Source organism: Magnolia sinica, chromosome 15, assembly GCF_029962835.1.
Source record: "Magnolia sinica isolate HGM2019 chromosome 15, MsV1, whole genome shotgun sequence".
In the NCBI taxonomy this organism is placed as follows: Eukaryota; Viridiplantae; Streptophyta; class Magnoliopsida; order Magnoliales; family Magnoliaceae; genus Magnolia; species Magnolia sinica.
In genome coordinates, this window is record NC_080587.1 from 4,852,467 (window position 1) to 4,869,955 (window position 17,489).

Here is a 17,489-nt window from a genome sequence, read left to right on the forward strand (position 1 = left end):
CTTTCTAATTTTAACTCTTTTAGAATCTAACTTTGTTTCCTAATTTATTTTTTTTTAGAAATTTTATACTTGTAGAATTTTTGTTTAGAAACTAACTTTCCTATTGTGTAGGCTTTTAAGGTAGAAATTTCTAATTCGGTAAGCTTTTTCTCTACTTTCTATTTTTCAGTTCTCTTTTAGTAATTTACTTTCTAGTTTAGGACTCTCTTCTTTCAGAAACTAGTTTACTTCTATCTTTCTTTTTAAGGATTTTCTTCTCTTTTTAGAATCTAATTTATTTTGTTTTATTTTGTAGGTCTTTAACTGAGGGACTTCAATTTGGTAATTTCTTTCCAACTCTCTCTTTCTTTCTAGATTTTCTTTTCCTTTCTTAGGATTAGGTTTCGAATTTGATTAAGGGCTACGAGTGTTTCATGTCCAAGTGGGCCCGTGACAACACTCGACGTCTCTTGACTAAAGGAGGATTAGTTGAGGGGTTGGCTATCCATCGCAGGACTAGACACCACTCGAAATCCCCTGAGTTAACTGAAGTTATGGCTGAATACCAACCTCCTCTACTTCCACCCAGGGTGGAGGATACCCAAGATGAGAATGAGGTGCATCAGGCACCTCCGCCTCGTACTTTGTGAGATTATCAACAACCGGCGGGAGTGAGTACGCCCTCATGCATGATTTTTCCTGAAAACACAAGACAAATGGACATCAAGCCAGGAGTTATCCAACTCCTTCCCAAAATCCATGGACTTGAATCAGAAAGTCCATATTTATATTTGAAAGAGTTCGATGAGATTATAACTACATTATGTTTTCCTAATATATCTGAGGATACAATCAGGCTGAAACTCTTTCCTTTTTTCTTAAAAGAGAAGGCTAAGATGTGGTTACATTCATTGCGTCCTAGATCCATTGGCACATGGAACGACATGCAGAGGGAATTCATAAAAAAATTCTTCCCACATCATAAAACAATTACCCTCAGAAAAGCAATCATGAACTTTGCCCAAAAGGAAGATGAAACATTCTTCCAATGTTGGGAAAGGTTCAAAGATTTGGTCAGTTCATGCCCACAACACGGATTTGAAACGTGGCGCATTACAATTTTTTTCTACGATGGGCTGACATCTTCCATGCGCCAAATGGTCGAGACAATGTGTAATGGAGAGTTCATTAATAAAGATGTCGACGAGGTATGGGACTACCTCGATAGTCTGGTTGAAAAAACACAATCTTGGGACTATTACCCAATGGCGAACACTATGTCTAGACCAACTCAATCTAAGGAGAAAGGCGGAATGTATCTCCTGAAAGAAGAAGATAATCTCAAGTATAAAGTGAATAATCTCATAAGAAAATTTGAGGCCATGAAAGGAAAGAAGGATAAGGTCAATGAAATTGTTTGCGGCATCTGTGATTGCAACATTCACACAACTGAAAACTGTCCTACAATACCTGCCTTTCGAGGAGTGTTGAATGAACAAGCCAATGCCGTAAACAACTATCAAAGACCTTTTACTGGACCTAACTCCAACACGTACAATCCTAGTTGAAAAAATCATCTAAACTTTAGTTGGAGGAATGGACAAACGGCTACCCCTCAAGGTTTCTTCAATCAAAATCCAAATAAAGTGAAACCTCAAGAGGAACCGGTTCAAAATTCCATACAAGAGCTGGCTCAGGCAATGCGGGGATTTACAGATTTTATGCAAAAGATAGATTCTCGTATGACGGTTATAGAAAAGGGGATGCTTCCTGCACAACCTCTCCCCAATCCTAAACCGCAGTACGAGATTAGTGATCCCAGCTCTTCAAATCAGATGGGGCACGCTAAATCCATCACCACTCTTAGGAGTGGAAAGATCATTGATAAAACTCTTCCGGTTAGGCCCGAAAAGCCTCAAGAACCAGAAAAGGACAACAATGATGGATCTAGTGATGCCCCACAAAAATTAGAATCGGAACTTCTAGAGAAGCCAGTTGCTCCGTTCCCCCAACGGTTGGTTGCACCAAAACGTCTTTCTAACTCAGGATATTCTGGAGGTGTTGAAACAAGTGAAAGTTAACATTCCTCTACTTGATGTCGTGAAACAGATTCCTTCATATGCCAAATTTCTGAAAGATTTATGCACGACTAAAAGACGGCAAAGTATTCAAAAGAAAATCTTCTTGACCGAGAAAGTGAGTGCCATCCTGAAGCAAGACGTGCCGCAGAAATTCAAGGATCCCGGTAGCCCAACCATATCATGTGTAATCGGGAACCATCAAATTGATCATGCACTTCTTGACTTAGGAGCGAGCGTAAATCTGATTCCCTACTTGGTATACAAACAGTTAGATTTGGGTGAGATAAAACCCACCATGACCACACTACAACTTGCTGATCGCTCTGTTCGTGTACCAAGAGGGATAATTGAGGATGTGTTAGTCCAGGTCGATAGATTTTACTACCCTGTAGATTTTATCATCCTAAACACCGAACCCATCAATAACATGAGCACTCAGATTCCCGTCATTCTTAGTCGCTCATTCCTTGCCATGTCAAATGCAATTATCAATTGCAGGAATGGTGTCATGACTATGTCTTTTGAAAATTTGACATTGGAGTCAAACATCTTTTTCAATAACGGCAGCAACTCAGAGGATGATGACGATTTCCACGACATTAACATGATTGACTCTTTCGTGGAAGATACGACACCTCTAACCTTATCCTCCGACCATCTAGAGACGTGCCTGGCCCACTCCCATGATTTTGATGATGACATGATTAGGGAGACGTGCGCCTTGCTTGATACTGCACCGGTACTTGAAGTTAACCGGTGGAGGCCACAATTTGAAGAATTGCCACGAACCGATGTAGTGCCTCTACCGTCTAACCTCAAGCCGCCGAAGCTTGACCTAAAACATTTGCCCTCTGATTTGAAATATGCCTATTTAGGTCAAGATGAGACATACCCGGTGGTGATCTCTGCCTACCTGGAGAAAGAACAGGAGAATATGCTCATATCTACTCTCATTGAGCATAAAGGAGCCCTAGGATGGACGATAGCGGACCTCAAGGGAATCGATCCTTCGATTTGTACTCACCGCATATATCTTGAGGATAATGCAAAAACTGCTCGGCAACTACAACGTAGACTAAATCCAAACATGAAGGAAGTGGTTAAGGCCGATGTTCTTAAACTATTGGACGTGGGTATCATATATCATATATCTGATAGTCAATGGGTGAGTCCAACTCAAGTGGTCCCTAAGAAGTCCGGAATCACCATCGTAGCCAATGCTAATAATGAACTCGTGCCAACTAGAGTCACTACTGGTTGGAGAATGTTCATTGACTACAGGAAGTTGAATACCGTCACGAGGAAAGACCACTTTCCTTTACCATTCATTGATCAGATCCTGGAAAGGTTAGCTGGTCATTCCTATTACTGTTTCCTTGACGGGTATTCGAGCTACAACCAGATAGAGATAGCCCCTGAAGACCAGGAAAAGACCACATTTACATGTCCCTACGGCACCTTTGCCTACCGAAGGATGCCATTCGGACTATGTAATGCCCCTGCCACCTTTCAGCGATGTATGCTTAGTATCTTTTCTGATATGGTGGGGCAATATCTAGAGGTCTTCATGGACGATTTCTCTATTTACGGTCCATCTTTCAGCAAGTGCTTGGAAAGTCTTAAATGTGTGCTGAAAAGATGTGAAGAAAAGAACTTGGTACTTAATTAGGAGAAGTGTCATTTCATGGTTCAGAAGGAAATTGTCCTTGGGCATATCATCTCGTCCAAGGGAATCGAGGTAGATAAGGCAAAAATCGATCTTATCTCTAACCTACCTCCACCCGAGAACATCAGAGACATGCGATCCTTCTTAGGACACGCAGGATTTTACAGGCGATTCATAAAAAACTTTAGTCTCCTCTCTCGTCCTCTATGTAATCTTCTTCAAAAGGATGCTCCGTACGAGTGGACTGAGCAATGCCAGGAAGCTTTCACCAAGCTTAAGGGCACGTTAACCACTGCACCTATCATGCAGCCACCCGACTGGAGCCTTCATTTTGAGCTTATGTGCGATGCTTCTGATTATGCTCTTGGAGCGGTTCTAGGCCAGAGAAAAGATAAGAGACCCTACGTCATCCATTACGCAAGTAGGACTTTAAATCTGGCCCAAGTGAACTACTCAACTACGGAAAAGGAACTCTTAGCTGTAGTGTTCGCCTTGGACAAATTTAAGTCCTACCTGATCGGATCCAAGATCATTATCTATACAGATCATGTGGCACTGAAGTATCTTCTTTCTAAGAATGATTCTAAGCCCCGCCTGATACGATGGATCCTTCTACTCCAAGAATTTGATTTGGAAATTAAAGATAAAAAGGGAGTAGAAAACGTTGTGGCCGATCACCTTTCTCACCTTAATACCTTTGATTCCCTTGAGACGACCCATATCAACGACATGTTCCTAGATGAACAACTGTTCAGAGTCTTCCATTCACCTTGGTTCGCTGATATTGCTAATTATCTTGTTACAGGTGCCATACCGACATAGTGGACTGCGCAAGATAAGAAGAAATTCTTCACCGAGGTGCGCAACTTTTTCTGGGATGATCCTTATTTATTTAAATATTGCCCAAACCAAATCCAAAAGAGATGTGTACCAGACGATGAGCATCAGAGCGTCATATCCTTCTATCACTCACAGGCCTGTGGTGGTCACTTTTCTGCTAAAAAGACACGGTCAAGATTCTGCAATGTGGCTTTTACTGGCCCACTATGTTTAGGGACACTCATGAGTTTTGCAAAGCTTGTGAGCGTTGTCAGAAATTGGGAGCATTGTCCCGTCGAAATATGATACCTTTGAATCCCATCCTTATCATTGAAGCATTTGATTGTTGGGGCATCGATTTCATGGGACCATTCCCCCAATCGTTTGGAAATCTGTATATTTTGCTCGCCATAGATTATGTCACTAAATAGGTCGAAGCAATTCCGTGTCGAACTAATGACCATCGCATGGTCATTAAATTCCTAAAAGAAAACATCCTTTCTCGATTCGGAACGCCTCGAGCCATCATTAGTGATGGGGGCTCACACTTTTGTAATAAACCATTTGAGAGCTTAATGAAGAAATACGGTATCTCTCATAGGGTGAGCACTCCGTACCACCCACAGACAAGTGGGCAAGCTGAGATTTCTAATAAGGAAATTAAACACATTTTGGAGAAAACGGTTAACCCTGATCGTAAGGATTGGTCAATCCGATTGACCGATGCCTTATGGGCATACCGTACTGCCTTTAAAACTCCTATTGGAATGTCTCCCTTTAGACTTGTCTATGGGAAAGCTTGTCACTTGCCTGTGGAGTTGGAACATAAAGCGTACTGGGCGATCAAAAATCTTAATTTCAATCTGGACAACGCTGGCTCGCTACGCAAACTTCAATTGAATGAACTTGAGGAAATCCGGAATGATGCGTACGATAATTCAAGAATTTACAAGGACAAGATGAAAGCATTTCATGACCAACACATTTTACGAAAATTATTCACGCCTGGTCATAAGGTCCTTTTGTACAATTCTCGATTACATCTGTTTCCGGGTAAGATTCGATCTCGTTGGACCGGCCCTTACATTGTTGTTACTGTTTTTCCTCATGGGGCCGTTGAGATAAGAGATCTCGACAATGGCAAGGAGTTTAAAGTCAATGGACATCGATTGAAACCATTTGTCGAGAAATTTGATTCAGAGGACATGTCCATGCCCCTGACTGCTCCTGTTTACCAGGATTGATCTCCTAGTTTGATGGAGGTATAGGTAGGTTTATCGCTTTCATAGGACTAGGGTAGTTGCTTTATTTGTCTGGCTGAAGACGGTAAACTTAGCGCTCCTGGGAGGCAACCCAGCTCTTCATTTCATTTCGTTTTTATCATTAGTTAGTTCAATGTTTGTGGGTAACATTATTGCAAACCCTCACGAGACTACAACTCGTCCACTAGGGGCAACCTAGGGGTTTAAAGGCTTGTTGCATACGCTAAATGCAATCGAGAGCACCTACGAAAGTGGTATAGGTAGGATTTTTTTTTTGTTATTTTTGTGTTGCCTTCTCTCTCGTGCTGACCGATGCCCATGCTGCGACCTCTTGGAAAGTGTCTCTCGATTCATCATCCAGGTACTATCTTCCCATCACTTCATATTTACTTTTCGTTGTCCCGAGTGCATTGCACGCTCATATCTTTTACATTGAGGACAATGTAGATTTTAGGTTGGGGTGGGAGATTAGGTGGGAGATTAGGTGACCTAATCAGCATTTTCTTAGTCTTGAACAAAAATTGTGAAAATTTTTAATTTTTCTGGACTTTCTTTTGAATTCTAAGGGATTTTGACAGCCATCTAGGGCACTTGGAATTTCAAGATACATGATGTTAGAAATTTAAGATGCTTGGATTCAGTATCTGTTAGATTGCATAATTAAGTTTGAATTGTTAATCCAGAATTAGAAGTTGTAAACATTGATTGAGTTATGATCTCACATGTCACATCTCGCTTTCACATTAAGGTTTCAGTTTGATATTAAAGGATTTACTTGGTACTCACCAAGCATGAAAGGAACCGACCTGAGAAAATTGAAAGGATTGGGTGAATAATTTTCACCATAGGTTTGCTCCCTATAGGTGAAGGTTCAATTTCCCAAAGTAGCCGGCGGAAAGGTTTGAGTACGCAGTCTTCACTATAGGTTTGCTCCCTATAGGTGAGGATTTGTTTTCGTATTACTTTTAATGAAAAAAATAAAAAATCAAAAAATCAAAAGCTGAAGGAATGAAAAGTTGATCTTCGAGGCAAGTTTTGGTTATCATGGACTCTCTTGCTGGTTGTCAATGATATCCTGAAACAGAGAGTTGCGTATTAATGTTGAAAGCCGAGATTACACTATACACCTGTGGAACTCAGTGTTTAGGATTGTTCTAATTGAGGGACTAATATTTTGAAATTGATTATGAAATTTACCGTGTGTTTGAGTCTAGGAGAGAGTAAGGCCCAACATTCATGAATCTGAGAATTCTCACATTTGGATTATTCTGCAAAAATCACTCGAGTTTATAGAATTTGTTCTGTAATTCTAAATTTATTTTTCGCATACCTTGCTCGGGACTAGCAAGATGCTGGTTGGGGATTGTGTTGAGGGTCAAATATTACATATCAGACCCCAATTATTGCCTGATTTTACGTACATGATAGTGCTTAACGTCATATTTTAATTGTGCTTTTATTGCAGGATGTAATCAGGAGCGTGGACTGAAAAATAGTACTAAAAGCGTAGATTTGACACTCCGAAGACACCAGAGCAAGGGACACACTCCAGAGAACCAAGACTGAAGAATTTACATGCCAGGGATACGAGAAAATCAAGTCATTCAAGTTAAAGAGGCCCGAACTTGGTGAAGAATGTAAGATCACATAGTTCCCGCCATCTGATTGGCTCAAAACTGCATGCATGGCCTGAAGGCCATAAGTTAACCGTACATATCAAATTTCAGCCCTCAGATCACTATGGAAGTGGCCCAACAGTTAAATCAGCCCATAAAACAGAGATTTGGGGCCCACCTGATAGCTGGATATTCTTCAAGTTTGGCCTCAACCATTCAATCTACAAGAAGGGAGGAATAAGCGGGGTAGATCGACCACACGCATTACAGTGGACCCCACGTGCGATGTGCGTGTACACAACACGTCCGCACGCGAGCCGCACCGGGCTAAGATTCCTTTTTAAAGTCGGCTTACCCGACTCCTTCCGCAGCAGCAACAGCGAACGCTGGTGCGTCCGCTGATCTCTCATAGTAGGGCCCACCTTTCATCCAAATCATCCATCTGAACCGCCCATTGAGTCCAGAGGGAGGGTGTGACCCTCACTTAGGTGGAATTTTTCCTAGAAGAAGTATGGATCAGATTTCAGCAGTTCAGACGCGGAGCGAACAGTCAGGTGATAATTCTGCGGGCCACATCAACAGACGGCCAAAAACCTCTCTTTCCCGACTGAAATTCTGAGAGAAATCCGGTGGACGGTTTGGATTTCTCATTTGAAGCCGATCATGGACCTCACCATCGTCACAGCGTCACTGGCGTACGCAGGCCCTGTTTCCGTGTTCGTTGCTGACTGGTTTTGGGACTATTATATGCCCATAGTGATGATCGGACGGCCGATCTGGACCGTCCATCATGTAGGCCACTCGAAAATGTCCCAAGGGATGTTATTCGCTCGAGCAGGATCACAGGAGCATGGGCATTGGGAGGATCCGTTTTTGCTGCATAAAGAGACTTCCGCGCCAACTTATCTGCAGAGGTTCCTGACTGTCTTTTTTTTCTTTCTTTCTTTTATGACTCCTAAGGTCATTAGCCTAATCATGGTTGGCTAAACCTCTTAGCTAGGGCTAAGAGGTGAAGCCTGTAGCGAGATGAGAGATTCTATTTCATGCTTTTAATTTAAATTCATGAACTGAATTTGATTTTAGTTGATTATTAAAGGAATGTTTTTCTTAGTCCTTAATGGTCTGTTGTGACTGAAATTACAATGGGTCTGCAATGGCTTTGAATATTTCTTTTTCCCTTTTGATGTTTATGACATCAGGAAGCTCTGTTGTTCACCATCGTCTCCTGGACATGGTTGGATGATGGTACCTTTCCTAACCTTCATAACATGTTGATTGGTTGGTAATTAGTTTAATTCTGTTGTTTACTTTGTCTCCTGGGCATGGTTTGGTGATGGAATCCATTCTAATTCATATACCTTTCATCTCGTGAAAACTAGATCAAGTAAGTTCAGTTTAATTTCCATGATTCCTGATGCAGGCATAAGATCTCCCTGATTTCTACAAGTGGATCCTCTAAATCCCTAGTTTCCTTCCTCTGAATTCCTTAAGTTTTAGATTAGTATTTCAGTATTATTCCTCAAAAATCATTCGATTGAGATTACATCTTAATCTAGTTCCAGTTCTAGTTATTTTCAGATTACGTACAAGTATCAGTCCCTTCGGATTCGACCTCGTTCTTACTGAGTTTATTACTACATCAAAACCCTACACTTGGGGAGTGAACACGTGACCATCTTCTAGCTTTCCTTTTTGGCTCATACACTTGTACGCACGTGGATCGTCAGGAAACGCAGGATGAACGGCGGAAGCAAAACATCAATGGACTGCACGAAAACCACCCCTTCCTGACTGGTTTTTTACAAAGAATTTAATGGACGAGATGGATTCTTTCGAAAACATCATTGTGGGGCCCACCGAACACATCAGCGCACTCCGTTACGCAGGAACGCGCGTCCGTAAAACCCGGCCGTTCTGCAATCATGGTTAGGATCAGATCCATGATCCTGACCATCCAAACTTACGGAAAAGGAGTCCTGATCGTCCCCAAGAAGTCAGATCAGGTAGATCTAATCACAGATTTCCAAAATATTCACCGCATGCAAGACTGTCTTTGCAATTTCGCAACAAGAAACAGAGCTGCGGTTTCGCGGTTTCTCTAAGCTAACACTCCAACCCAGCCGACCTATTGCTGTCTATAAAAGGACGTGGGAGAAAGAGAGAGAGGCATCTGGACGTACACGAGGACGGGCAGCCGTGAAGGCAAGAACAGGAGCAGGTAGAGAGAGGGAGAGAGATCACAATGTGGAGCGTGGCCTGATTTCAGAGTTTTCTCCTTCTTCCTTTTCCTTATTTGTTTTTTTTAGCTTAATTATGTCTGTGATAAGCTAAGCCTCTTAGCTAGGGCTAAGAGGTGAAGTTTGTGGCGTAATGGGTGGTACTTTACAGCTTTGATTCTTTGTTATTGAACTCCCTTGGATTCTAGTTTGATTATAAGATATACTTTCATTTTTTAATGGTTTATTGTGACTCAAAATTACAGTAGATCTGCAATAGCTTTGAGTATGTTTTTTTCATTATAAGATTGTGAATTTAGGAGGCTCTGTTATTCAAAATCATCTCCTGGGCATGGTTGGAAGATGAAACCCTTCCTAATGTTCATAACTCTTAAATTGGATGTGGATTGGCTAAATTCTGTTGTTTGCTTTGTCTCATGGGTATGGCCTTGTGATGGAATCAATTCTAATTCTCATACATCTTATCTATTGATAACTAGATCAAGGGAAGTTCATAGTTGATTTTAATGATATATCTTCCATCTGGATGAAGATGAGACTCTGATTCCAGTTGTGTTCTTAAATCAAGCATAGATCTCCCTGATCTCCACAAGTGGATCCTCTGAATCCCTAGTTTCCTACCTTTGAATTTTCTACAAGTTTTAGATTAATATTTCACCATTATTCCCTCATATTCACTCGATTTAGATTTCATCTTATTCTAGTTCTAGTTCTGGTTACTTTCAGAATTTCAATCCCTGTGGATTCGACCTCGGTCTTACCGAGATTATTACTACATCACAACCGTATACTTGGGGTGTGAACATGAGGGTAGTTGGCAAGTTAGCCACATGGACGAGGTCTATGTCGTGTTGGATGTCCCACGTGGGGGCAATCCATCGGGTTACTCTTCGGGCCAAATTTCTTTGAATTCGTTTAGCAACGACTTTAAACATAAAGGAATGTCTAAGGGCTTCGATTCCTCGCCCTTTACCATTACGGTGTACACCTCACCGGATTCTTTGGATTTCTCCACGGAATCTCGAATGGTCAGGAGGGAGCTCCCCTCCAGTTTAGAAGCTTCAGGGTGGTTCTCTAGTGCCATAGGGGAAAGGGTCATTTTTTTTATTATCCTTAACAAAGATGTAAACATTGTCTCATCCTTGGTGAGTCGTATCACGGTCCGATTTCCATGATCGACTACATAACATATGACATGCTTTCATGTCGACCACATCACAAAGTACTTGATCTTTATGGTTCCTACTACTTGAAAACGAGACAGTGCATTGTTCAATTACCTTGGTTTCATTTACCTTTTCTATCCAGGCAATAAAGTAAGGGAAGAATGCTTTATCGTATATAGTCACAACTTTTTCACCATCACCTTCGAGAGGATGTTCTCACTACTGCCACTATCTGTGATTACATCACAGACCTTGTCATTGACGATTCACCGCATATTAAATATATTGTGCTGTTGTGGGTGCAGCTCATTCCTTGGAGTGTACAATAACTGCCTCATGACCATGGATTCACCATGATCATCAACCAACCATTCTTCGTCAGAAGCTCTGTCTTCAATGGCTTGTTCATCCTCATCAAATCCAGGACCTTTCACTGCCTTACCTTCAATGCCCCCTTCATTAATGGCCAAGTGGGCTGCGGGGCGTTAATGGAAGGTGTTTGATACGAGACTCAGTTGACCACATCAGTAACAATTGTTCAGACTTGGTCAACCATAAGAATTTAGAATACTACTCGGACCCACTGTCGTGGACGCTACACATTGAGGCCTAGATAGACTACTCCTCATATCATAGTTTGTTGTTTTAGAAGGTTAAGGACGCCCTCCTACTGGTTCCTTTCCTTTAACCAACGTTGATTCCTGGGTGGGACCGTTATAGGGGGTGAGTCGAAGGATAAGGACAAGAATGGACTCTTGCAAGCTGCGTTTCCACCCTACCTGCCTACTGAACCACTTCATCAATGGTCCTAACATGGTGCATCTGAACTCAGTCCTGAATTATTAGTTATAAATCGTCTATGAACAGTGCTACCTTCTGTGATTCGATCTCTGAAAAATCATTTCGTGTTACCAACCACTGAAATTCTTCTGTGTGATCTGTGATAGTCCGATTCCCCTGCCGATAATTTTTGTATTACCAGAATAACACCTACTCGTAATTACTTAGAAGAATTTGTGATCTAAGAATGCGTCTCATCCGTAGCCATGGTCGGATGGGTGCCTTGTTCTGTCAGGCATGTGAGAGTTGTAATTTCTTCCATCATGCATAAGCACTGGATTTCAATTTGAATGCAACTAACTTAACTTTCTTTTCTTCCGTCATGTCCATGTAATTGAAATACCGCTCTACTTCGGCTAACCAATCGAGGAAGTTTTCTATACGCAATAAGTCATTAAAACTGAAAAGTTCACCCTTACCTCGATAGTCTCTTTCAACACGATCTAGTCGATTGTCTCGATGGAACGATCATCAAGTAACGACGCCACCGATGTCCTCGTCGCATGAGCTCGACTCATCTTCGATAGCCCTACGATTTACCTTCAAAAGGGCTCTACGAAAATTAGGGTTGTATCATACGGTGATCACGGGCGACTAAGCATCAGCTTGGGCTTTGGGCGAAATTAGCGCATCCACAATATAGTCAAGGGTTGTCTGCAGCCCTTACATGCTCAACTGACTCTTTCAGTGAAAAGCTTCCATTCTTTCCAATAGATAATGAATCACCATATCATCGTTCATACGATTTTGGTCCATTCTGTCGTTATTTACCATCGGTCTGAGAGGAGTCCTCGCTCTGATACCACTTGGCTTAGGGAGGGATGTGATGAGGTTGATCATCGTATTCCTTAGGAGATATCTACTCTGAATCCATGGAGCTTTCTGGACTCCTCATAGAGCTTCCTCAAATGCACGAGGGATAAAAGTAGAACTAATTTCTAATAAATTTGAAATAACTTGATTAAAGATATTTAAAAAAATGAAATTACAACTCTTTAAATAAGAAACTCAAAATGGAGTTTTAGACTTAGACTCCAACCCGAACACCCTAAAAACATGACTTACTATAAATAGTAAACTTATTATTTATAGTAAGTGTCTAATTTGTCTTAACCAAGTTATTCTCTTAATTTTTCTACGCCCTTTTCATGTTGGATACGACTTCTATAACTCAAAGGATCAAAAGTTATACTCCAACTAAAACTTACTATTTATAATAAAAAAGAGATTAAATGGGACATTTGACGTTGATATGATGGAATCTCATAACATGGGCGGTGTTGGTTGGCTATAGTAGATTCTCCTACCCTAAAATCATATATAATATATATATAAAAAAACTCATCCCGATTTGCGAGATACGACTATTTTAAAGTCTTGACAGTCCGAATCATTTTCACCTCGCCTTCTCTAGTCCATCTTTGACAGTTCGAATCATTTTCACCTCGCCTTCTCTAGTCCATCTTTACCATGAAAGTGTCTGCGACCCGCTCTACATCACATGATTTTATGGGCATCTCATTTTAGTGGTGGGGTGAACTGGTTGGAACGCATAAACCCACACAAACAGTCCCACACTCATGTACAATCAGCTGCCCATGATAAAGGAGTAAAATGGCTATTTTCCCAAAGATAAATGGTGTTAATAAAATGAGGATTCTTGTCTCAGGGAATCTGCAATCAATATATGAAATGCAGGCACACATCCACAGAAATTAAAAATAAAGGAGGTATCTCAAATTATCATACTATATAGAAGATATAGATGCAATTAATCCTACCATCCATCCTAGCCATTCATCCCATCCATCGTATATATATCAATCCAATCCAACACACCCATCCCATCCATCTTAACCATCCTAACCATCCATCCAACCCAATTATCCATCTTAGCCATCATAGCTATCCATCCAATCCAAACCATCCATACTCTGTTTACCTGTTTTTTTTTTCTTCTCCTTTTAGAATGAGATCCCAAACCTTGACAAGTTCCAAATTTCAGGTGGACCATACTACTAGAAACAATAATGAATGATCATTAAAAACTTTTTATGAGCAGCAAAGGTATTTTCCCTTCATCCATCCAGGTGTTCTTGACATTATTGATGGACGGAAAATAAACATTAAGAAAACATTACCATACCCCGTTTGATATTTTTAACAATGAGGCACTCAATCACCACTGTTCCGGTGGTGTGGTAGACCTTAGATTTGGATCTGCTTAATTTTTGGGACCATGTCCTAAAATGAGCTGGAGAAATAGATGAACAATGGGGATATACAACACATCATCAGGGTGGGCCCCACAGTGAGGGTAACATCTAATCCGCACTTAAAGACTCTGCGGCCCTTATGGTGAGGACCACCTCGATGTATGCATTCTGTATCCATAACATCCGGACATTTTAAGGCATCAGCCAAAAAATGAAGTAGATCCAATTCTCAGGTGGACCATACTATAGTAAACAGTGGTGAATTGATCCTTAATATGATATAAAGTTTTGGATCAAGCTTATATTTGTTTTATCCCTTCATCCATGTTTATGTGACCTTATCAATGGGTTGGATGGAAAACAACCAGTAAGGAAACCTTACAGTAGGCCCTAGTAAGTTTTTAATGGTGGGGCATTCAATCACCACGGTTTCCTATAGTATGGCCCACTTGATATTTGAATCTTCTTCATTTTTAGGCTCATGCCCTAACATAATCCAGAAAAATAGATGAACGGTATGGATATAGAATACATACATCAAGGTGGGGTCGACTCCGGTTATCCCCAATCCACCAAGGTGGGTGCGATCGGATCCCTGACCATGGCCCACCATGATATATTTGTCTTATATCCACACTGTCTATCTGTTTTGAAAACTGATTTTAGGTCATGGTCCCAAAAATGAAGCAAATTTAAATCTCAGGTTAATACAAGAAATAATGGTAATTTACTATTAAAATCTTCTTGTGTGGCACAAAATTTCTGGATAAAGCTGATATTTGTTTGGTCTTTTCATCCAAGTCTTTGTGACCCTATCAAGGGATTGGATGACAAAGAAACTTTCCGGTGGCCCCCATGAAGTTTTTCATGGTGGGGATTCACTAACAATCGTTTCCTATGGTATGGTCCACCTAAGATTTGGGTCTGCTTCATTTTTGTATCATGACATAAAATGAGCTCTCAAAATAGATGGACGGTGTGGAAATAAAGTAAATACATCAGATTGGGACCCATAGTTAGCGATCCACCAAAACCGTGACTTCTTGGGTTAGTCGGGACTCTGGTGCTCAACTAATATGAACCGCATGATCGTAGATGGTATTATGGAAATAATCTAAGGGGTCGTTTGGCACCATAGATTGGGGGGATTTCAAACCTCCAGTATGTTTGGCACCATAAAGTAACTTGGGGTTTCAAATCCAGGGGATTTCAAATCCCTTCAAATAGGAGGTTTGAAATCTAAGGTGGAAGCAAGGATTACATCTAGAATCCTTCCAAGAGTTGCATGTGTAACTTGTGTGTCACTAGGACACTAATCTATTGGGCACATGATATCCCAAAATAATTAGACTATCAACTGCATCACTATCATTACTTTAATAAGATGATTCCAAACATTGTCTATGTAAATCAACAATTAAAATCCTTGGTTAGTCACTCAGATGTGAGATTGTGCTTGTGGCCCATCCCATACTTGAAATTTCATCATTTTTGGACAAAGTAAATATTTCAATAGGCTTATTACAATCATTGTGTCAAACATTTCATACCCACACTAATTAGAGATATTAAAGTTGATTTAATAATTAAATTTAAACCCCTATAAAATACTATCCATAGCTATTTTTTGGATTATAGGAGATTCTGAATCTAGGGTGCCAAACACAAACGATAGGATTCCAAATCCAAGGGTTCCAAATCCATGTTCCCAAACAGGTCATAAGAGGTTTTTGGTACTTAGCACAAAGGCAGTGGCAAATTAGGAATAAAAAATAAAAAATCCCTGGTTTTAAGAGGACCACATGGCTCTTCTCTGATACATCAATCTTGGGCAACTGGATAGATACAACTAGGTTGGATGATACTATCTATCCAATTAACAGCCTTCAAACAAATGCATAATGATAAAACTCAGCCTCAACTCCACATTCACAGATAACATCAGGTAGTTTGAATTCTCTCATCAATGTGCTTTTTGGGGCGAGCTAATGGGTAGTCCTGATCATCTGACCATGCAACCAAGTGGGATCTGTCCATGAATGGATTACCAACAGGTGCTTGGCCATCAATTGCTACCAAGATAGCCTCTACTTCTATTTCCATATCCTTTTCCCTCTTTTAATGGATGGATTAGATAGATTGCCTATGTGGATGCTGGCAGATGGGATGGTATGTACATGGATGGTCTTATAGTTGCATATGGCATAACAAAGCTCTTTTAAAAGAACCAAAGTCAAACAAGTACCCATCAATATCAATACTTATATTAGCTAAGATCACATTTGAATGTACAATTGACATCAATTGAAATAATATAAATTGAATAAAGTACAAGTGAATGATTGACAGTCATTTTTCCATCTGTTGGGCTCCATTAGAAGAGATTAGAAGAATATGTACCAAATAACCTGAATGCCCTCTATCAGGTACAAGGACACTAGACAAGAATCAGACATTCATAGTGCATGTAAACAGTATAGGATGATGCTCCACCGTAAAAATTGGACACCCAAAAATATTAGGCTAATCTAACATTAAGTGGGCCACAACATAAGCCTCCAAATCCATATGGTGGCCTACTTGATGGTTGGATTGGCCTGATTTTCAGGACATCTCACCTTCTTAATGGGGTGAACTGGTGTTGGATCCTTTCAGTATAAACGTAATGAAAACTTAAATTTTTTAAGAATTAAATTTCTAAGAATACCCCATGTACGATAAGGTTAGATTTCTAACAATGATCTAAATATAGATGGTTAAGATCTTACCTCGACACTAACAATTGCACAATTGCACGAACAAATTTCTACAATGAAGATGAAGAGTCTGATACCAATTCTCTGAATCAAGAAATCTCTCGTCAAGTTATGTCAAGTGGAGGGAGCTGAGAGAGAACCGTCAAGTACTCTAGTAGAAGAAAATGGTAATGCAAGCCATTCACACAAGTAGACTATAACACCCTTGTGATAATGGAGAAGAAGAAGACGGAAAAAGAAGATGAAAATGGAGGAATTCTCTCTTCTACTTTTTTCTCTCCGCACAGATGGTAATGTGTAAGGACTGAAAATGGAGATAATGCGGAATGGAAAAAAATGATGAAACTGAGGCTTTTGGGTGGATGGGGACAAAATTAAAGGAATCAAAAGAGAATGGAAAGAGATGACATTTAGGACTGTTGGTGGAGTGGGATAAAAAAAGGAGTAAAAACAGAATGATATAAAGGAATCACATGGAAAACACCAAGTAGTTGCCAATGTAATGCTTTCATGGTGGGCCACCTTTCTTTGATAAAGCAAGATGATGGTGATCGTGATTGCGATGGGTCATGACTTGATGGGACCCATCTGGTTAGGTTTTTGTGCCATGGGTTTGGTTATGGTATACGATTTGAGGTACCACCGTAGACATGTATGCTTCCTCTCACGTGGATGGGCCACAGCCCAAAATCCTAACAATCTGAAATGCAGCCTCTCTTCAACATAAATGGAAATTGTCTTCTTTTTTTCTAATGCAGAACTGCAGACAACCGATCAGATGGTTAGAAACGTCTGATTACTGGCTGTGGTCCTTGGAAACAGGGCATTAGAAAATGAACAAAAATCCCAAG

The 17,489-nt window shown here is 40.5% G+C and overlaps 1 non-coding gene across 1 annotated transcript; it reads right to left on the bottom strand.

Annotated features, from left to right (window-relative positions):
* Window positions 1-971: 971 nt before the first annotated feature.
* Window positions 972-1,078, bottom strand: LOC131228464 (small nucleolar RNA R71). The gene has a single exon (XR_009162967.1). It is a non-coding gene; the product is annotated as a small nucleolar RNA R71 (small nucleolar RNA).
* Window positions 1,079-17,489: the final 16,411 nt, after the last annotated feature.